This window comes from Mustela lutreola, chromosome 14 (genome assembly GCF_030435805.1).
Source record: "Mustela lutreola isolate mMusLut2 chromosome 14, mMusLut2.pri, whole genome shotgun sequence".
Taxonomy (NCBI): Eukaryota; Metazoa; Chordata; class Mammalia; order Carnivora; family Mustelidae; genus Mustela; species Mustela lutreola.
Genome location: NC_081303.1, coordinates 7081907 through 7106149, shown reverse-complemented (window position 1 = coordinate 7106149; position 24243 = coordinate 7081907).

The window sequence follows — 24243 nt, the reverse complement described above, 5'->3', positions numbered from 1 at the left end:
TATGTAGGAAAATATGTCTGTCTCCATCAGGAGAACATCTGACTCGTAGTCTCCTGGTCATGAGTTTGAGTATTTGGTGTGGAGATTACTTAGAATGTAGGAAGATATCTCAACTGAGTATGAACGTTGAAACAGTTGGTTTAAAAACAAAAGAAACTGATCCCACTTTCTGAGTTCAGGGAAAACTGTCATAAGTGAGATGTAATGAAATAGATAAAATATGTTGTGGAATTAAAATAATTTAAACATTTATCACTATAAATGAATAACATTAGGCTGTAAAACCTATAATACCTCATTATTTTTGCTAGTATTATTATATACTTCTGAAATATGGTAATAACTGTTGTTTGATATTTATAGAACTGCTTTAGGCTAGATCTAGGGCAGGCATCATAAGATAATGTGTAAAGCGTTAGGTAGTAAATCTTAATAACCTGATCTTACTGAACTCTGGGATTTTGGAAGGATCAGTAGGACATTATTTTGGAGAAGTGACGTGGCTCAAACTGGAGAAGCCTTCTGTGACAAAGCTGACTAAGACTTCCTGTTTCTTCATAAGCAACTCCTCCTAAGAGTATTTATCTTCTATAGACACTTTAAGCAAGCGATGCAATGGAAAAACTCTGAAATGATGGAATTTCTAGTGCTCTGCAGTCCCTCAAGTCTCTAAGTGTACATAAGATTAGTTCTGTTCATTGGTCTTGAAGGTTTGTGTTTGTGTTTGCACACAAGGGTGGGGTATGGGTTTTAGTTTGTTGCCCTGTGCACCGACCAATCTCACTTCCCCTAGAGAGAAATCAGTGGATTTATTGTCCCTTGCTTCTCTTCCATTCCCTTGCTACCTATTTAACCAATAAAAACGTTCTTGCCTGGCTACTGTTATAAGGATACATTGTAGTCCTAAGGGACTGAAACAGTTCTTGGCTTGAGGTTAATGTCTAATTGTGATACTATTGCCTCGAAAAAAAGAATTTGCAGCTTTTGAGTTATTGGAGTCTATGAGTAAACAAGAGAGCTATGGGAGAGTAAAGCAAACTCAGCATGACAGAGGGCTAGTTGTAGATTTTCACCTTTTTATTGTTGCTAAATGTCTAAAGCTGAGCTCCTTAGAAACAATCTGCAGGGGCGCCTGGGTGGCTCAGTGGGTTAGGCCCCTGCCTTCTGCTCGGGTCATGATCTCAGGGTCCTGGGATCGAGCCCCACATTGGGCTCTGTAGACGGCAGGGAGCCTGCTTCCCCCTCTCTCTCTGCCTGCCTCTCTGCCTATTTGTGATCTCTGTTGAATAAATAAAGAAAAATCTTAAAAAGCAAACAAACAATCTGCATATATAGAAATCACTATCAGCTGTTACATGGTGTATCAAATGCATAATCTCCCATGGTTTTTTTTTTTTTTAAAGATTTTTTTTTTATTTATTTACTTGAGAGAGAGACAGTGAGAGAGAGCATGAACGAGGAGAAGGTCAGAGAGAGAAGCAGACTCCCCATGGAGCTGGGAGCCCGATGCGGGACTCGATCCCGGGACTCCAGGATCATGACCTGAGCCGAAGGCAGTCGTCCAACCAACTGAGCCACCCAGGCGTCCCAATCTCCCATGGTTTTGGTGATAATTTTGTGGTAATTTGTTAAGACTTCTGAGATCTTTTGCCAACATAAATTTGAAGAAAAAAATGTGACACAAACTCATTCGTACTCTACGGAAAATACCTTAATAGTCTCATCTTATGAAAGTCAGTTGGTGAAATTATCCTACAACGAAACAACATGATAGCTATTTTTACATTTCTGGGCTGACTTTGCTCTCTGTATGTTATTTAACATGAATTTTGTGGTGATTTCCTCTCAATTATTGTCATCTATAGAATTAAAAAAAGAAAACTGGCTGATTACTGTCAGGGGCCTTGGAAAACTCCTACTCATTTAACAAATGCAGATACTAGTCCCAAAGCAGTTAAATGGCTTACCAAAAGATATGGGGCTGTTTTGCCGATGGTGGAGAGGTTGAAAACGAAAGACAAAGCAGCTTCCCACCACCTCCCATGGACTGTGCCACCGGGCCTCAAACAGCTACATAAATCTCTACTTCTTACACTGGCCACTTGTTCTTTCCTTTATCTAACGTTAGCTTCTTTAAATAATTTGCCCTTATGCTGTGGGTGACTCCATTGATACAGAATCTTTTTCAATCTGGTGGAAATTCAGTAGTTTTGTATTGTTTTGGTTTTGTTTTAATAGATAAAATCTATTTTATTCAGATTCAGAAGAATTCCTGACAACGACCAATTAAAAAAAAAAAAAAAAGACTTTATTTATTTATCCAACAGAGATCACAAGTAGACAGAGATGCAGGCAGAGAGAGAGAAAGAGAGGGAGAGGCAGGCTCCCCGCCCAGCAAGGAGCCCAATGCGGGACTTGATCCCAGGACCTGAGCCTAAGGCAGAGGCCCAACCCATTAAACCACCCAGGTGCCCTGACAATGGCCAATTTTTAATGTAATGTTCTGAATGTATTATTCCATTCCTTGGTCAAAATTTAAAATGTCTGAACTGCTGTGGAAATAAATCCTCCAGCCACCTTGTCACTCAGCCACCCAATTCACGTCCCCAGGGTCAACCCGTGTCATTAGATTCCTGTGTAGCCTTGTAAGGAAATAAACTTCCTACATTCTTTTTACTCCCTTTTCGATAAATGACTCCAAAAGTCAATGGCTTCCAGCAAGGAACTTTTGCTTGTGGTTGTAGGGGTCAGCTGTAGCTTGAGGGTAGCTCTGCTGGTACTAGCTGGACTTGGCTGTGTTGGAGCCAGGTCTGCTCCACATGTCTCTCATTCTGGGACCCATGCTGAGGCTGCAAGAGCTATTTGCACTTCTTCTCATGGCAGATGGCAGGAGTTCCAGGCAGCCTCCAACATACAATGTCTCTAAATCCTTTGCTTACAAATGTCACTCTTGTTTCCATGCACGTGCCATTGGTTAACAGAAATCATATGATCCAGTACACAGCTGATGGGATGGGGAAACAGGTTCCTCCCACAGGGTAGTAGGAGTGAATATTTCATGATTAATGATGCTGATTATTAACCTAATAGAAGCTTACATAATATACCCTGTATTTTACTTGATAGACCTCGGAGGGATTGGAGTACCAATCCATCAACAGCTTTTTTTTTTCTTCTTTTTTTTATGTCTACCCAGTACTCCCTTTGATGGACATCCATAATTTAATTATTCTGTTCTCTATTGATGGGCATTTTGATTATTTACAGCATTTTGTTGTTGTTTTTTTTTTTTTTTTTTTTTTTTTTTTTTTTTTTAAAGATTTTATTTATTTATTTGACAGAGAGAAATCACAAGTAGTCGGAGAGGCAGGCAGAGAGAGAGAGAGGGAAGCAGGCTCCCCACTGAGCAGAGAGCCCGACGCGGGACTCGATCCCAGGACCCTGAGATCATGACCTGAGCCGAAGGCAGCGGCTTAACCCACTGAGCCACCCAGGCGCCCTTACAGCATTTTGTTGTTATAAACATTACTGCAAGGGGTAATCTCATACATACATCACTTTGTGTTAAGTGCAAGTTCCATATGAAAAATTAACTCCTCAGAATTGTATGGTTGGGCACAAAGACAGGTATTTCATTTTGGTAGGCACTGAGAGTTTCCCTTCTGTAGACGCTGTGTTTACAGGCATCTCCATCAGCAATATATGAAGGGACCTGTTTCAGCACACGTCTGCAAACTCATCGTCACTGAGCTTTTGAATCTTTTTTCAATCTGGTGGAAACGCAGTAGTTTTGTAGTATTTTAGTTTTGTTCTAACAACGGCTATGTGGGGATGTCATTTATTTACCATAAGATCCACCCTTTTAAAGTACGCAGTTCAGCAGGCTTTAACGTATTCACAGAATTGTGCCGACATCGGCATCATATAATTTGGAATATTTTCATTGGCTCCAAAAGAAACGTTGTACCCTATCAGTTGTTCCTCGTTTCCCATTGCTAGGCCTTGGCAACCACTAATCTACGTCCTGTCTCCATGGATTTGCCTGTTCTGGGTGTTCCCTGGAAATGGAATCAGATCACTCGCAGTGGGGTGTTGATACTTAACATGCTATTTTCAAGGTTTGTCCGTTGAGCCTTGTTAGTACTTCCTTTTTTACTGAATAATTTTCCATTTTATAGGTATACCACATTTGTTCATCTGTTTGTTAGATGACAGACATTTGGGTTGTTTCTACTTTTGCACTATTATGAAAAATGCTAATATGGACATTTATGTCCAAGTTTTTATATAGACATATTTTTTTCATTTCTCTTGAGTAAATACCTATGTGTGCCATTGTTGGGCGGTGTGCTAATTCTGTATTTAGTAATATGAAGAGCTGCCAAGCTGTTTTCCAAGGTGAAAGTCCAATTTGACAACCTCTCAGCAATGTATGAAGTTTCTATTCTTATCTATACAAGCCTTCATTATAAGCTGTCTTTTTAATTTTAGCATCCTAGTGGATGTGAAGTTATATATCCTTGGGGTATTTATTTACATTTTCTAAATGCTAATGATGCCAAGCATCTTTCCACATACTTATTGGCCCTTGGTATACCTTCTTTAGCAAAAAATCTTTAAAAAAAACAAAAACCAATAAAAAAAAACAAAAACAAAAAACCCTACATCTGATGTGGAGTTTGAACTCATGACCCTGAGGTCAAGAGTCACATGTTCTACCAACTAAATCAGCCAGGCCCCCTTTTGCCCACCTTTTAATTGAGTCATTTTATTTATATATATATATATATATATATATATATATATATATATATATATAATTTTATTTATTTATTTATTTATTTATTTATTTATTTATTTTATTGTTGAATTGTATATTAGGGATAGCCACTTCTTACCAGATATATAATATCAAAATATTTTTTATATATATATATATATATATATAATTTTATTTATTTATTTATTTATTTATTTATTTATTTTATTGTTGAATTGTATATTAGGGATAGCCACTTCTTACCAGATATATAATATCAAAATATTTTCTCCCATTCTGTGGGTTGTCTTTTCACTTTCTTGATAGTGTTCTTTGAAGCACAAAGGTTATACATTTTCATGAAGCTTAAAGAATTTTTTTTTTCTTTTGTTGCTTCTGCTTTTGGTGTTATATCTAGGAAATGATTCCCTAACCCAAGGCCATGAAGATTTACTCTTAAGGTCTTTCTTAGAGGATTAGAGTTCTTACATTGAGGTTTATGATCGATATTGAGTTATTTTTTGTAAATGGTGTGATATAGAGATTCACCCTCATTCTTTGCATGTGGATTCTAGTTGTTGCAGGACCATTTGTTGAAGATGTTATCCCTTCCTCTTAAAAATTTTTTTCAAAAAATATTTTATTTATTTATTTTAGAGAGAGTGAGTGAGAACTTGAGCAGGGGTGGAGGGAGGAAACGTAGAGGGAGAGGGAGAAGCAGACTCCCCACTGTACAAGGAGCCCAGTGTGGGGCTTGATCCCAGGCCTCTAGGATAATGACCTGAGATGAAGGCAGATGCTTAAATAATACATCCAGGCACCCTATTCTTTCCTGTTTAAATGGTCTTGGCATCCTTATCAAAAAATCAGTTGGCCGTAACAACAGACACATGAAAAGCTGCTCAACATCACTAGTCCTCAGGGAAATGCAAATCAAAACCACAACAAGATACCACCTCACACCTGTCACAATGGCTGTATCAAAAAAGCCAGAAACAAGTGTTGGCAAGGATGTGGAGAAAGGAGAACCCTTGTGCACTGTTGGTGGGAATGTAAACTGGTACAGCAACTCTGGAAAACAGGATGAAGTGTTCCCCCATAATTAGAAATGGAGGTACTATTTGATTCATTAACCCCACTTTTGGATATTTACCCAATTAAAACAAAAGCAATAGTTTGAAATGACATATGTGCCCTATGTTTATTGCAGTATTATTTATAATAAAGATATTGAAGCCACTTCAGTGTCCATTGATAGATAAATGGATAAAGAAGATACGTATATAATCAGCCATAAAAATACTACTCAGCCACAAAAAAGAATGAAATCTTGCCAGTCACAAAAATGTAGGTGGACTTAGGGGGTATTATTTTAAGTGAAATAAATCAGAGAAAGACAAATGCTGTATGATTTCACTTATATGTGAAATCTAAGAAACAAAGTAAGTGAAGAAACAACCAACAACAAAAATGGAAAGAGATTGCTAAATGTAGAGAACAAACTCCCTTTGGAAGAAAGGTGGGGGATGGATGAAGTAGGTGACAGGATTAAGAGGTACAAACTTGCAGCTATAAAATATAGATCATGGGTATGAAAAGTATAGCATAAGGGACATAGTCAATACTATCATAATAACATTATATGGCAACAGATGGTAACACCCTTGTCCCTGTGAACATTTTGTAATATATGCAGTTGCTGAATCACTATGTTTTACACCTGAAACTAATATAATATTATACATCAACTATATTTCAATAAAAAAACTGGATCAATTAAGATAAGCAAATAAATAAAACAAAAACCTCCAACTGGCTGGGGCTGCTGGTTGGCTCAGTTGATGGTGCATGCAATTCTTGGTCTCAGGGTTGTGAGTTCAAATCTTAAGTTGGGTGTAGAAATTAACTTAAAAATAAAATCTTTAAAAAAAAATAAAAAACCCATACCTTTATTGACCATAAAAGTATGGGTTTTATTTTTGGATTCACTTCTATTTCTTTGACCTATGTGCTTGTTTTTATGCTATTTTGAGTTCTGTAGCTTTCTAGTAGATTTGAAACAAGCAAGTGTGAATCTTCCAACTTTGTTCTTTTTTTTTTTTTTTAAGATTATTTTGGATAATCTTGGTGCCTTGAATTTCGGTATAAGTGTTTAGAACTATCTCGTAAATTTGTCCAAAAAAGGTGGCTAAGATTTTGGCAGGGTTTTCATTATATCTATTATCAGTATAGTTTGAAATTACATTTATCTTATAAATTAGTTAGGATATATTTTTCATATTCTTAAGCCCACTTTCATTTATGTTTCTGAACTGGAAGGCACTTATCTTTGGCTCATTTCTTTTTGGGTGTCAGGTCTGGATCTGTTCTTATAACACTCAAATTATGTTTGAAAGTAAGATGGGAGGGATGAGCAGTTTCTACGATACTCTGGGATATCGACTTCTCTATGCCCTCCTCTATGTCCCCTTAAAAGAATTAGGTGTACTGCTATTATGGTACAGGATATTTCTGATTTAAACAAGCAGACCCACATTTCAGCTAACAAGAAAAAAAAAGGGTTCTTTTTTCCTTTCCCTAAGAAGACAAAGTATATTTATTATAATGTCCACAGATTGAAAAATGTTCCAAAGTAACTTCCATCAAAATTGTCAGACATCGCATACTAGGAAGAAAGTCATCTCATAGGACAAGTCAATTTATTTTTCTTGTATATTTTTCTATCAGTTTTTTCTTTGGTTGTTTCATTCATTTGTTCTTCATGTAAGCAATTGATAGACTTCTTGCTCTTTCTCTGTTTTGAAGGAATTTCCCCTTAGTTTTTTGTATGGGATTTCTCTCTTCTTACCTTACGTATGGGCTTGTAATTATTTAGGCTTCTCTTTTATTTTCCATTTCTCTATAATTTGTAGGTCTTAAATTTAGCCTCATCATGCTCCTTGGAAGAAAAAATAACTTAGGCAAATAGTTATATCTTGGTTAGAGAAACAGATAACTCCCAGATGTGCCAAGGCCAGATAATTGAGTGTCAGCCTGAGACACACAAGGATGGACGGACAGGGAGCAACACCCCCCAAAATGATCATGGCTGTTGCCAGTGGTTTCATTGTTCTCTCAACTATTCTCTGAATGAGATTGTAAGTTCAGGTTTCAGATATAAAGACCTCTTATTCTATCCGCCTGGGGTGCTGAGAGGGTGCATTTTCATTCACTCAAACCTGGCTCTCAGTGCCAATGATCATTAATCAATTCTAGATCACTAAAAGGCTCTGACTGTCCTTGATAATGCATTAGAGAAATGAATAACACAGTGGCATTATAACATAATTAAATTTAACTCCTGAGCAAGGTAAGATGACCATGCATTTTTTTAAAATATTTTATTTATTTATTTATTATCAGACAGACAGAGAGGGAGAGAGTGTGCCCAAGCAGGGGGACTGGCAGGCAGAGAGAGAAGCAGGCTCCCTGCTGAGCAAGGAGTCCGATGTGGTACTTAATCCCAGGACCCTGGGATCTTGACCTGAGCCGAAGGCAGAGGCTTAACAGACTGAGCCACCCAGGTATCCCAGGACTATGCATTTTATGCATGTTTTCTCTGAGAGCCCACTCCTGTCTCTTCTCAAATCTGCTCCTGGGAGGGGCTAATGTTCACCATCTGTCCAGTCTCTTTCACTTCTTTATTCTAAGTTGTCCTGTATTGGATCTCATTATTATTTGTGGTGACAGACACATCTTTTCTAAAAACCAACTTAGACCTCTCATGGGGACATGGCTAGAAAGAAAAATAAGAATGCATTACAGAGTTTGAAGTGGTTAAGCATGACATTTCCACTGAAGAAAGATAGGAATGAAATTTTGCCTGTATTTAATCTTTCTCCTAAGGAGTTCAAAGATCTTTATAAATGTGGCTGCAAATGATCTTTGTGTTGCTTGGAAGTACTGCCAAACTTGGAAGACTTTTCATGGAGCTAGTATTAACAGGCAGTCCTGACATTTGACATTTCTAGTTAACCATGTTCTCTAGGTCTTTTCAATTTACTTGTATTAGAAGTTAAAATTTTCTTCAGGTGCGGCTAGGGCTATTTTATCAAAAAATTGAGGAAAGAAAGGAATTAACCTCTATACAGGTTCTTGTATGTACCAGGTGCTCTGCTAAGTGAACCATTGTTACCGTATTGATCTCCCAGCAATCAGAATTTGCAGATGACATAGTATTATACATGAAAAACCCTAAAGACCCCACCAAAACACTACTAGAACTAATAAACGAAATCTGAAACATGATACAAAAATAACATGATACAATATAACATGACACAAAATAACATGATACACAAATAACATACAGAAATTGGCTGAGTTTTTATACATTACTAATAAACCATCAGAAACAACAATTGAGAGGGGCACCTGGGTGGCTCAGTGGGTTAAAGCCTCTTCTTTCGGCTCAGGTCATGATCTCAGGGTCCTGGGATCCAGCCCCGCATTGGGCTCTTTGCTCAGCGGGGAGCCTTTAGAAAAAAAAAAAAAGAAAGAAAGAAACAGCAATTAAGAAAACAATCCCAGGGGCGCCTGGGTGGCTCAGTGAGTTAAGCCTCTGCCTTCGGCTCAGGTCATGATCCCAGCGGCCTGGGATGGAGTCCCGCATCAAGCTCTCTGCTCAGCAGGGAGCCTGCTTCTCCTCATCTCTCTCTCTCTGCCTACTTGTGATTTCTCTCTCTCTGTCAAATAAATAAATAAAAAATCTTAAAAAAAAAGAGAAAACAATCCCATTTATAATTGCATAAAAAGAATAAAGTACCCAGGAATATATTTAACCAGGATGTTAAAGATCTGTACTCTAAAAACTAGAGGACAATGATGAAATTAAAGATGACAAATAAAAATATGCTCATGAATTGGAAGAACTGATATTGCTAAAATGGCCATACTACCCAAAGCAATGTAAAGATTCCAAGCAATCCTTATCAAAACACCAAGAACATCTTTCACATAACTAAAACAAAGAATCCTAAAATTTGTAGGAACCACAAAAGAGCTCAAATAGCCAGAGCAGTTCTGAGAAAGAACAAAGCCATAGGTACCACAATCCCTGATCTCAAAATATACTACAAAACTCCAGTAATCCAAACAGTACCATACTGGCATGAAAACAGACACAAATATTAATGGAATAAAATAGAGAGTCCAGAAATGCACATATGATCAATTAATCTATGACAAGAGAGGCAAGAATATACCATGGGGAAAAAGACAGTCTTTTCAATAAATGGTATTGGAAAAACTCATCAGCTATATACAGTAGCATGTAACTGGACCACTATTTTATATTACAGAGAAAATTACTTTAAAATAGATTAAAGACTTGAATGTAAGACCTGAAACCATTAAAACACTAGAAGAAAACATAGTTCTTTGACATTGGTTTTAGCAATATTTTTAGGGAGCAGTCTCAGAGAATGGCAACAAAAGCTAAAACAAACATATAGAACTACATCAAACTAAAAAGTTTGCACAGTGAAGGAAACCACTGACAAATTAAAAAGGCAACCTAGTGAACAGAAGAAGATATTTGCACATTATACATCCAAAGAAGAGTTAACATCCATGCTATATAAAGAACATATGCGACTTAATATCAAAAATACAAAAAAGATTAAAATGTGGATAAAAGACTTGAATAGATGTTTTTCCAAAGAAGACAGATAGAGAGCCAAAAGACCATGTTAAGAGCATCTTTTCATGTTAAAAGATTTTAAACATCACTGATCGATCATCAAGGAAATGAAAATCAAATGACAATGAGACATCACCTCACATTCGTCAGATCAGCTATTATCAAAAAGACCAAAAATACAGGTGGTGGTGAGTATATGGAGAAAGTGAACCTCATACACTGTTGATAGGAATTCGAATTGGTGCAGCCACTATGGGAAACAATAAAGATATTCCTCAAAAGATTAAAAATAGAAATGCCATATGATCAAGCAATGCCGCTTTTGGGTATTTTGCAAAGAAAACAAAAACTCCAGTTTGAAGAGACCTATGCACTCATGTGTTCATTGCAGCATTATTTACAACAGCCAAGATATGGAAGCAACCTGAGTGTCCATCGACTAATGTATGGATCAAGAAAATGTGAGATATATATATATATACATATATATATGTATATATATATATATATTTTTTTTTTCATTCTATGACTCAGCCATAAAAAAGAATGAGCTCTTGCCATTTGTGACAACATGGATGGACCTGGATGGTATTTTGCTAAGTGAAAGTCAGATTGATACCACATAATCTCACTTATCTATGGAATCTAAAAAAAAGAAACAAATGAACAAACAAAACAAAACAGAAACAAACCCATAGGTGTGGGGGGAAAACTGTTGGTCACCAACAGTTGGTGGGGGGGTCAAGTAGGTGAAGGTGACTAAGACATATAGACTTCAAGCTATAAAACAAATAACTCATGGGGATGTGATGTACAGCGTAAGGCATACAGTCAATAATAATTGTGATGACTTTGTGGGGTGACAGATGATAACTAGATTTCTCATAGGGATCATTTCTTAATGTATAAAAATATTGAAATATTTTTGAATATTGAATATTTGAATATTGAATAATTTGAATATTGAAAATATTGAATAGCTATGACATACACCTGAGACTAATAGGATATTGTGTGTCAATTACACCCCAATGATGAAAGAATACTGAACTATTTGGGAAGTTCTGGGGATTTCTCCACCCCCAACACCAAATGATTGATGGTCTAGGAGAACCACTTATAGTGACTGGGGGGCTTGGAAAAAGGGGGAAATAACATCTTACTTCCAGGTGAATGGTTGCAGAGTAAGTGGCGGCATGCTTCCATGCCTGTGGGGGGAAAAGAGAATTGGAGAAGTGCCGGTGGAAAGTGGAGTAGCAGGTGACAGTTCAAATTCCTATAATGTGAATAGTCAAGGATATGTGGATTTCTCACAGGACAGTAGACACCACAAAGTAGCCAGGACAGAGCCTTCTCGCAGGTATACCTCTCAAAAGGTATAGACAGCAAGTAAGGGAGCATCATCACTGGGCAGTTCTGGAATAGATCACCTAGGTGGGAACTTACAGGAGTAAGAAGAGATCAGACCAGGCAAGAATGAATCTTCTTCATCAAGGAACTCTGTAGGTCAGAGGTCCCTTCCAAAAGGGCCTTCCACAGCACTTGAACATGGGTCCCACAGAGGAGCCACCATCTGAGCCCTCACCACACAGACAGCCATGAGGAGAAGGAACAATAATTGCTTAAAAGAGGACAACAGCATCATCAGTTCCTGGCATACAAGAAGGGAGAGTGACTCTGAGCAGAGAGAGGAGAGCTATAAAAGGGAAGCCCAATCCCATCACTCCTGGTCCCTCAGGTCTAAATCAGTCTGGGCAATGAGGAAGTGGGTGTTAAATTCCATGTGATTATAAAGTTTTAAACCAAGGCTTTGGATCTGCCTGAGATTCCACTAAGAGGGGGAAAATGGAAGATTTGTCATAGAACAGTTGAAGGCGAAGAGTAGAGTTTAAAAAAATTGTCTCTACAGCAGTTCAGACTGTTCAATAAATTATTCATAAGCTTAAAGAATTAGGAAAATAGATTAGGAAATCTGCTGCAGGACAAAAATCATGCTTCAAACGGGTTTCTCTGCTCACTGCCAAATCCCACAAATGTGCTGGTATGAAGATGCCCCTGTTATCCTTGGTCTAAAGAACTCTGCAGTTAGCGGAAAAGTAGTCCCAAATCTTCGGTTTACTAATCGGAGTGACCATAATGAAAAATAATGCTTAAGAAACTAGGTGCTTTCAACTACATTTAAGCCTTTCAAGAGTAAGGGAAGTTTAGGGGCACCTGGGATGCTCATTAGGTTAAGTGACTGGCTTTTGACTTCGGCTCGGCTCTTGATCTCAGAATTTGGAGATCAAGCCCCCCATGGGGCTCCACATTCATCTCAGCAGGGCGTCTGCTTGTGGTTTCTCTCTCCCTCCGCCCCTCCCCCAGCTTGCATTCATGTGTGCTTTCTCTCTCCATCTCTCTCTAAAATAAATAAGTAAATCTTAAAAAAAAAAGAATAAGGGACATTTCAATTTGTGATAAAAAGATACAGAGATGACCACTTCTTGAGTTTATTTTTTTTTAAATTTTTACTTATTTGACAGACAGAGATCACAAGTAGGCAGAGAGACAAGCAGAGAGAGAGGAAGGGAAGCAGACTCCCTGATGAGCAGAGAGCCTGATGCAGGGCTTGACCCCAGGACTCTGAGATGATGACCCCAGGACTCTGAGATGATGACTCTGAGATGATGACCTCAGCAGAGGCTTTAACCCACTGAGCCACTCAGGCACCCCACTTCTTGAGTTTTGAGCAGAAAGGAAAGAACAGAAGATGAACTTGGAGAGGTCATGAAGGGTAAGATGACTTAAGGTCTTGTAGGTCAGAGTGAGAGGTTTGGATTTTATTCTAAGGGAGTTGAGAAGCTATTGAAGGATTTAAGCTGCTAAAACATCACCATGATATGTTACATATTTTAAATATACCACTCTGGGCTTATCTGGAGAATGTTAATGCTGAGACCAGTCAGGAAGCTACTTAAGTAGTTTAGGTAGGAGATGTGATGTCTTAAATGAGGAAGTGGCAGGCAAAGTGGAGAACTGAATTATCTTGACAAGATGTTTATTTTGATCTATATTGATGGAACTTGTGAGGAAGAGAAGGATTATGATTTACTTGAATGATTCTTAGCTTTTTCTTGTGTAACTGGGAAAAAATGCCCTACTTACTCACATGAGGAATTCTGGGAAAGGAAAAATTGGGGTGTAGGTTGGGAAACTAGTTCTGTCTTTTTTTTTTTTTTAAAGATTTTATTCATTTATTTGACAGAGATTACAAGTAGGCAGATAGGCAGGCAGAGAGAGAGAGAGGGAAGCAGGCTCCCCGCCGAGCAGAGAGCCCGATGCGGGACTCGATCCCAGGACCCTGAGATCATGACCTGAGCTGAAGGCAGCGGCTTAACCCACTGAGCCACTCAGGCGCCCCATGTCTTGAACTTCTTTAATAGAAGTGACTATTAAAGGTCCCAGTGAAGATGTCAAGTCAACAGTTGGAAATATGAGTGTGGAGCTCTGAGGGAGGAGAAACCAGGATGGACCATGTAAATGAGTGTGTCATCAACGTATCAGCGTTAAAGCCATTGAACTGGAAGAGTCCAGTATAGGACAGAAGGGGGATCGCGGCAGCAAAGAAGTGAGCCAGGAAGAGACATCCTCTGGGGCACTTAAGTCTAGAGAATTCTGCACCTACTGGCACTGTGACATTCATTCAGAAACTTCTCGGGCGTAGGGTAGATGCTTAATGAATAAAGGATTGAGTGATCAGAAAAAGACTGTGTATCTGGGGCGGATTCTGGGGAATGGCAGGTCTTCTTGCACTGGCTTCTCAGCTTCCCTCCACCCGCAGTGGTAGGCGGAGAACCTTGGATCCTCTCCTCAGGGAGACTTGCAAGGCTGTTTTTCCTTCAGTCCGGGCAGAGTTGTGTCAGCTGTGTTTGAGTCCAGCTTACGCTTCTCTGGGATGGGGGATTGGGTGTTTACACGGGCTTCTTGAATTTGGTACCTTCACATAAGGGTCTGGGAAGAGAGGGAGGACCTCAGGCCAGTTTGAGAGGAGAGGGAGGACCCTTGCGGCGGGTAGGGTTCCTCAGTAGGGCATTCCTTCTGCCCATCTCTCAAGTGGTCGCCTCTTTCTGAAGATGCAGGGCTTGAACATTTGAACAGAAACAAAGTCCAAAACTTCTTGGCCCATCAGGAAGTAGACAGATGTTGGATTTAAGGGTTGAGGTATTTGGGAGCCTCAGGGACCTGTGTTGGGAAGCCCGAGGGGACTGAGAGAAATGGGCCCAGTGCCTTGGCCTGCTGCTCAGGGAGGGTTGGGTTCCCAGGTGCCCACAGTCTACACTGGGAACCTTGGAAAAAACAGCTTTGCTTTCTAAGCATCTAGTTAATGAGCTCTATTAATCAAAGTTAAATCATATGGATTTTCATACAATTATCTGTGGAAAAACCCATGATAAGAAGGAGAAGGGCCTAATAGTTAAAGAGTTTTTAGGACACTACCCTGTTCCTAGTGGTTTGAAAGCTTCAGAGAAGGTGGCTAATGTACTATTAGAGAAAACCACACAGCATGCAGAGAACCTTAATTCAGGTGCCAAGCGCTTTACCTTAGATTGCTTTACAGTCTTTCAATTACAGCGTTTTTCTTAGAATATTCACCTCCTTGATATAATCAGAGCTGATGGACATAGGAAACCAACTTAGGATCAAGTTCCTAAATGTTTTTCTATCAACTATAGGAGTGTATTAAGTAATTTAAGTAAGGCTTCCATTCCTTTTTTTCTTTCCCTCCTTTTGCTATTTCTTCTTCTTAACACAGGTTTAGAGAAATTCAGTAGTGCTAAATTGCTAGCAGGAAGCACTTCCTAGCAGGAAGTGCTGGGCGATATTTATAAGCAGAGATGATGGAGAATCAGGGAATTACAAGTGAGGTTTGACTTGGGGCAAGCAGGTGTCCTCCTGCCCTAAGCACGATAAAATCAGCATCTCCTGAGGACCTGAAAGCCACTGACCAGCAGGTGCCTTTAAGACAACTGTGTGATAACAAGACCTACCAAATGAAGATAGATAAATGTTTCTGGGTAGGCAGCATGTGTCATGGGCCCCTTGAGCAAATAGCCACTGCACCCCCTTTCCATCTACGCAACATTCAAAGCTAAGTCCGTCCCCTTTCCCACGTGAGGTCTTCCCTGACACCACTGAAGCCCAAATGAACTCAAAGAGGGACCACGTTCTTGGCCACATCGTTTTAAATATCTCATGTCATTCTTGTCTCAGGTCAAAATCACTTTAAAGCCTCCCAGGAAAATGGTAGTGTTCAGTTTTCAATCCACTTCCTCCTACGCCATCTCGTCTTGTGGTCAGACATCATGGGGGTCACCTACACCGGCATTCTCAATGTCACAACTAGTTCTTGTAGACCGGGGTCAACCGGATGCCCTCGGACGCCTCCAGGGATGTGTAACTGACCTCTTCCTTAAGGACAAACAAGTGTTGAAAGTACTTCCTGGTGTCGAACTGAAATCTCTCTGCCGGAGACCGCTACCCATTAGAGTGAAGCTTGTCCTCTGAGGCTTGAAAGGCTGTTTGATTCTTTTTCTACCCGAGAGTCCTTTAATGTTTTCAGATAATTATCCCAAATCATCCAAGACTTTTTTTTTTTTTAACTGACAAAATGTCTCTTTCTTCCAGTCATCAGAGTGGCTTTTTGGGGGCAGATGTGTGCTCTTTTTGAACAATATTGAGTTTGCTTTCAACTACACCCAAAACAAACAGAAACCTAGTCTCCTCCTCCCTGCCTCCCGTTTTAACTGATGTTCGGTCACATCTTTTCCATCCTGTATTTAGTGTAAGCCAGCGCTCTTCCATCTGGATTCGAGGCTTACGATTTCTCCTTGCAATTTTCCCTTGTACGTGGTTCACTCTATCTTTTCAGCCTGCCTTGATCTCTTTGGGTTCCACTGCCATTTTCCAGTGCATTAGCTATTCCTCATAGCTCGGTGCCGTTTATAAACTTGGTAAGTGGGCTGTTTATACCTGTAATAGAGTCCCTGTGCACATGCCCAGTTAGAACAGGGGAATTGTAAGGTCAGAGTTCAGAATCTTCCCGAGATTCTGATTCTCCTTTCAGGTGTGTCCTGGACAATTAAGCAGTGCTCTTTCTGCTGACCTTATGTAGTCTGTCATTTAAACTCTGATCTTCCCATCACATTTATGAAGCTGCTCCAGAAGAAACCGCTGCATGCCCTGCTGAATAACAGACTTCGTTGTCCTGCAGGCCTCATCTGTCAGTCTAGAGACCATGCGTGCGGGCGACATAGAGCGGGTCTGTGTGACGCGCGGTTGGTGCGTCCTCGTTGCCCTCCGCGACCACCACTTCTCTCTTTCAGCTTTCAAAACTCATCCACTTTTTGATTGCTTAAAGACCAGACTTCTCAGGACGAGCTGTAGGTTCTTCACAGTCTGTCCCCAGTGTACGGACCGGCTTCATCTCCATCCAAGGCGCTTCCTCTTTACAACCAGCTGTACCAAAAGGCGTGCTGTTCGTCAACCATCCATCTTTCCTCGTGTTGCTGGAATTTGGTACATTATTTTCTACCCACCTGAAGTGCTTCTGTGCTGTTCCTTCTCTCTGTCCATCTGGAAGATTCCCCTCAGTTTTAAAGACTCGGAAAATGTCCTTGATTCTCATCTCTGTGCTTTCCTAACACTTCGAATGCACACGTTCTGAATACCACGCGCTACAGGGACTGACCCATTGGTCCCTTCTACTGGCCTCTGTCTTGGGAAGGTCTGTTCATTACCAGAGACTAACTTGGTGCCTGGCATCACAGGGACTTAACAAACATTTCTTGAATTCTAGGATAAAGCTCTCCTATGGACAAGGCCTATGGACCAACGTAATTTGGATATCCATTTTCTCCCTTGAGGCAAATTGACTCTATTTTGCTATCATCTTTTCCCTCCACACTTTAGAAGTTCCTGAGAATTTCATTTCCAGATTCTCTGAGGGCAAATGACTGGAACTGCTCTGTGAGGCAAACTGTTTAAAACAATCAAGTACCCTTTTACAACTTCTTCCCTTAACCTGAGTCCTGGTTGCTTCTTAGAAGCACCATCACATAACGCGAGATTTGGAATGTTAGAGACTGGCTTGAAATCCTGGCTCTAATTCCGCTGAGCCGTGTAACCTCGAGAAAGGAAGCTTACTTCATCCATGTCTCGTTTCTCTGTTTATTATTTGAGGATTATCCCTCTCATCTTTATTATTTATTTTCTAATCATGTCTTCTATCATTTCCAATTTGAAGGCTGTTAGCTAAGTGTTTAGAAACCCAATAGGAAATGAGTTGCTCTGTGTTTTCCCCTCCTTCTGGGATCACAACGCCAGTGGCCCCCCTCTGGCTGGCAGTGCTCTGCTCCTAGGCATCCACACACCAGTCCCCTGCCTGCTGAGACTCCAGATGTAGCCTGTTATGGCCATGCTTACCCATCCTGCAGGGGTGCTAAGTTGGATCCTTTGTTACACCGTTCTGATCCTGTCACTTGGGTTTTTACTACGTTCTGGATACCATACGCTGCCTGTTGGATGGACTGTTTTTTAATTACTGTAGCTCTAGCCACCCCTGGTGTCTGAGCTGCAGAAGTGATGGTCTGTTTCCAGACTACTGTTTTCCTGATGTGGTCAGTATGATCACTATCAGACTGTCTTTCCAAATAACTTCATTTGTCCTGGAATAAAAAGATTTGCACAGTAGAGGAAGAGAAAGCAGATGATGTAAGTTTTGTTTTATAGTCAAGGAAACTGGAGCTTGAGATGGTCGAGTCATTTGTCCCATGTGACCTAGATGTGAAACACTGCAGTCAGGGCTACAGCTCAGATGTGCCGATGCTGTCTTTAGTTCTCTTCTACAATTCCAAAAATGAAAGGGCAGGAGCTGAACTCAACATGTTCCTATTTCTTTCCACACATTACACAGTGTCTCACTCATAATATATGCTCAGCTAATTTTCCACCTATTTGAAAAATAAATGTATAACATTTAAAAATGGTGTCATTCTGGAAGTAATCTAGATCAGAGTTTAAACATTTCAACAGAAAGGAGAAAAGAACCAATTCCCGATAAGGACACATTTTTTTTTTTAACTTTTTTTTTTTAAATTTTATTTATTTATCAGAGAGAGGGGGGGGGAGAGAGCGAGCACAGGCAGACAGAATGGCAGGCAGAGGCAGAGGGAGAAGCAGGCTCCCCGCTGAGCTAGGAGCCCGATGTGGGACTCAATCCCAGGATGCTGGGATCATGACCTGAGCCGAAGGCAGCTGCTTAACCAACTGAGCCACCCAGGCGTCCCAGGACACATTTTAGTTTTTACTCTTCTCCCTTGCCAGCCCTCTGCCATTGCTATGGGAGCTCTACTTAGCAAGAAAATGGCCATAAAATGGACAAAAGGATTGTGAAAGTGGAGAGTAATTCATTAATGAGGGTATTGTGCTATAAATAATCGAGAGTTGACTACAGAGAAGAAGGTATTAAAAAAAAAAAAAAAACTTGTCCTTGGGTTAAGATTTCTCAAACCACTTTTCTTTTTTTTCACTCTGCTTGTATCAATCTCAAATCAGTTATCCCCTAACATGCCAACGTAGTATCGTGAACAGTATTATCCCTTCAACATTGTTCTCCTCTTTCTGCTTGCCCGTGTCGCTCACAATTCTTTCGTGTAATAAAAGCCTCAAATTAATAAAGTGCTTTCTCCTAGAAATTCAAAATGCCTTTTCCACATTAGCATTTAATTAATTCTCAACTATTCCTCTGTGAAGTGGGTGTGTGGTGGGAAAAGAAATGATCCTTCCCCTTATGACACACAAGAAACAGGTTTGAAGGGTGGATCATTTTGATCCACAGTGAAACCTGATGCTAATTCAGTTTTGTTCAAAGCTGTTGACTGGATTCTTCTAGTCCATCCAGTCTTCCAACAGAATAATGTTTATGGATTTATTCACAATAGATGAGCAAATAATTATTGGGTGCCAACTGCACGCCTATCCTGTTCTAGACCCTGGGAATACAGCATTGAATAGGAGAGGAAAAAATCCCTGACCTCACAGAACTTAATTTCTTCTGAGGGGAGACAGACAACAAACACAGTCAATAAGTGAATAGTACAAAATGGTAGAAGGTGATAGATACTCTTAAAAGCAAATAAACAGGGTAATGAGAAAGGAGAGTGCAAGGAAAATACATAATCTTTTTTTTTTCCCCTCAGAGAGAGAGAGAGAGAGAGAGAGAAAGTCTGAGGGGTGGGGGCAAAGGGGGTAGAGAGAGAGAATCTTAAGCAGGCTGAGCATGCAGCCCGACGTGGGGCTCTATCTCATAACCCTGAGATCATGACCTGAGCTGAAACCAAGAGTCAGATACTTAACTGATTGAAACCATTGAGGCTTCACCCAGGAGAGTACATAATCTTAATTAAGGTATGTAGACTAGGCTTCGCTGAGAGGGTGCTATCTGAGTCAAGAATTGAAGAAAGAAAGGGAAGTCTACCTGAGGGAAAAGCATTCCAGGCAGGAGGAACAGCCAGTGCCAATATCCTGTGGCAGCGGCATGCCTGGAATGTTGAAAGAATCAGGGAGGGCAGTGTGACTGGAACAGAGTGAGGAAGGAAAGTAGCATGCACTGAGGTCAGAAGAGGTAACATGGTGTCAGATCATGAGGACCTCATCGGCCTTTGGAAGATGCTTTGAGTGATGTGGGGTGTCTTTGGAGGACTTCACATGGAGAAGGGACACAACTTCATTTTAAAGAGATCATTGACTGCGACATTGAAACTAGATGTAGATGGGAAGTGATGGGGGCAGAGAAAGCAATTGGGTCTTTGTTTTCACCCAGGAGAGATTAAACCAAGGCTCAAACCAGGCTGGCAGCAGAGGGAGTGGTGAGAATTCTGGACATAGTTTGCAGGGAGGGCCCACTGGATTTGTAGATTAGACTGAGTGTGAATTGTGAGAAAAAGAAATTTCATCCTCTGAAGTAGACTGGAAACTTCCTTGGGCAAAAGTCACCTATGACATTTCCTTGCGTTCTTTATATGTACTCCAGGTGTACATGTTATATGACATATATGAAAACACATTCTTATGCACAACAAATAATCAAGTATCTGATCAATGAAAGGAGGGATGGAAGGACAGAAGGAGGTAGTTCACACTTCAGGGATTCCGGCATCCCCAGTGATTTGCAAAAATATACACCGTTTTTATGGGTTACATGGTGTCATCCCCCCAAAAGATAATTTTGGAGCGCTAACCCCCTGTACCTCACAGCGTGACCTTGTTTGGAGTTAGGGTCCTTAGAGAGGTAATTAAGTTACAATGAGGTCAGTAGGGTGGGCCCCAAATCCAGTATGACGGGTGTCTCTATACAAAGGGGAAATTTGGACACAGAGGCATCCACAGAAGTCGTTGTGAAGAGACACAGGGAGAGAGAGCCATGTACAAGCCAAGGACATTGGCCTAGAACAACTCTTTTTTTCAGAGGCCTCAGAAGGAACCAACTCTGTCTGCACCTTTATTTTTGGACCTTTAGTCTCTAGAACTATGAGACGATACATTTCTGTTTTTTAAGCCTCTCAGTCTGTGATATTTTGTTACAATAGTCCTAGCAAACTACTACAATGATGTCCAATATTTCCAAAATATAAATAAAATTCTACTCCCCCCCCCCCAAGATAAGACTGCTGAAGCTACAACAAAACAAACAAACAAAATAACAACAAAGGCTTTAAATATCATTATTTGGGGTAGAATTCTATTTACTTAGCAAAGTAACAGGGCTTTTACTTTTTAGAAGTTCTATCTGGCATGGAAAAAGAGGTGCATTATTACATTTTACAATTTAATTTGTGTGACAGAAGTATCACAAAACGTAGGGTCCATAAGGAAAATGACCAAAATGATTTTGGATGATGATAGCTGAGGACCACATATTTACATGGTTTTGGAAAGAAAAGAAACAGAAAAATATCCCACAATATCCATGCTGTTTGCTGTTTACAACGTAAAGGGCCATTATGTAGGAGCAAAGTACCAAGGAGAACATATTAAAATCTTATCGTCTAAGATCCAAATGGATTTTGAGAGATCTAGTCTAATTCCCTCGGGTTATGTCTGGAAAAAATGTGAGTCCTGGGAACATTAAGGTGATGGACATAATTTTGGTCCCAGTGCACAATAACACAAATGATGAGACTTAACAAAAGAAGAAAGAGTGGACTGTGCTAGTCCTTGAATCTTCCTCCATATTTGCTTTGCAACCAGAAGTAGCCATGAACCACCTTGAGTCATTAAGGCCCAGAGAGAAAGGTGTGCATTAGGTGTGCAGAGGGAAGACAGGTGTGAGGAGAGACGAGACACAAGAGAATGACAGGTGTCTTTCTGGGAGATCCTCAGATCTTCAAAAACTCGTTCTGTTGCTAGCGGCATTTTTCACATGTTTTCATAGGGGTTTGGATTCACACAGCTGTGTGTTTGCATCTGGACTCTAATATTTAGAAGGTATACAATCCTGATCAAATTTCTTAATTTGAACGTCAGATTCCTTACGTTGCTTGTGGGGTGAATTTTGTCAGAAATGGTGAGAATATTTTAATGCATTTAGAAATGGTGTGACTTCAGGAAGTGGTAGTTTTATTATAGTAATTTTCCCAGTGGCCTTCAGAATTTGCCTCTGTGCCTTACTAGAAACTCCTTCCCTTACCACCTTCCATGTAGACCTCCTATTAGTCCTTGAAGAGCCTTGTTGGAACATCAACCCCTTTCATACTTCCATTGCATTCTCATGTGTCATAGGTTTCAAGGTTTTTGCCTCTCTAACTTGGATTTCTTGGGGACTAGTGAAAAGGACCAGAAGACCTGGATGTGAGCTCTGCCAGCCACTCAGTCTGAGAAGCAGAAGCACTATGAAAACAATGGAGTACGGGGTGCATTATGGGAACAAGACCTTACATAATTGTAAGGGAAGCAGGTGAAGTTATTTTCCAGAATAATGAATTGAAAGATCTGAGAAAGGACGCTACTAACCCCCCACCTGGGGTCTTAGGCAAGTGGACGGGCAAGTTGAAGCTGATGGGGGAGCTGGGAGGCCAGGCATGGCCAGGTGCAGGAGGGAGCCAGGAAGTGCAGCGGACAGAAAAGTCAATGAAAATCTGTGCTCTTTGTGTGGCTGCTGCCTGCCTCTGTAGGTCCACATTCAGGCTTTTTGCGAGGTGTGCGGAGCTACTCTTCCTCAGGGGTGGAACGAAATTTGGAAAATCTGAATGTGAAGTGAGGGAGAATAAGGACATGCTAGAACCTTCTGGGACCCAACACATACCAACACACAAACTTCAAAGACCTTCAGAGAGGAATAGGTGCTGTCTCACTCTTTTCCCAATCTTGCACAAATTCCTCTACTCACTTAACTACAGGGGAAGGGATGCTGGGAAATGTAGTTCCAGCTAATCAAGTTGACTGGTACAAACCACCACAGCCACTTAGTGGTTATGTGGGTCGAATGGGGCAGTTTGCTTAACATTTCTGATCGTCGCCTTCCTTATTGGTGTATTGCTACAAAAGAGATAACAATTATAACTAGGGCTTTAGAGGGTAAAAGGAGATAATAATGCAAACAATGTATTACTAAATATAAAAATTATATATCAGATTGTTGTGATTAGATACATTGACTCATTTAGATAACATGCATCTACTTGTGGGCTAGAAACTGTACTATGCCTGGGATATATGGCATGAGCTAAACAGACAGTATCTCAGGCTTCTGGGTGGCTCAGTGGGTTAAGCGTCTGCCTTTGGCTCATGTCATGGCCCCAGGGTTCTGGGAATCTGCCCCCATCATTCGGTCCTGCTCCCTGCTCAGCAAGGAGTCTGCTTCTCCCTCTGCCCCTTTCCCTGCTCATGCGTGTGCTCTCTCTCTCTCTCTCTCTCTCTCTCTCTCAAATATTTAAAATAAAATCTTAAACAGACAGTATCCTTGTTATCATGAAGCTTATAAACTTAATCTTCTGCTGAAAAGTCATTCAATATAATTGAGAATTCACTATTGGTTTAGTAACATGGAGGTTGTTGCCAGAATAAAATGGGTTCAAGACAAAATAAAAGGAAAGGAAGTTCTTGGTGCCAAAGGAAGCCAAAAAAATAGGGCAGAAGTAAGTGGAAAGTGTGTCAAGGGAGATTTTATACATAACTATATGTACATGTAGATATCTTCTGCAAGATTATGTCTATGTTGATATAGATATACATAGATCTATGTGATGGATGGATAGATGGATGGGGTCCTATGCAGCCGGGGTGTATTTTACACCCCGTGTATAAAATAGACACAGTTGGCTCTATTTTATCTGCTAGATCCACCAGTGATGAGCACAGGCATGGCCCCCAACAGGATCAGAACCTTCGTCTTGTGTCTGCTTCCTTCCAGCAGTTCTTCCTTAAGAGGAACAATGGTCAAGCTGAGTGAGCATGCCTCGTTATTCTTTCCAGATACATTAATTCCATTCATGTCAACTTCCCAGAAGTAGACTGAGCAGAGGGGAAGAGAAAGGGGCTGAAGGGAAGGGGAAGAGGTAGGTCTGGCTACAGCAAGAGTTAAGGAAATAGTAGAGAAGTATTTTTAAAAATGGCAACTTTGGGGGCGCCTGGGTGGCTCAGTGGATTGAGCCCCTGCCTTGGGCTCAGGTCATGATCTCGGTGTCCTGGGATCGAGCCCTGCATCGGGCTCTCTGCTCGGCGGGGAGCCTGCTTCCCCCTCTGTCTCTGCCTGCCTCTCTGCCTACTT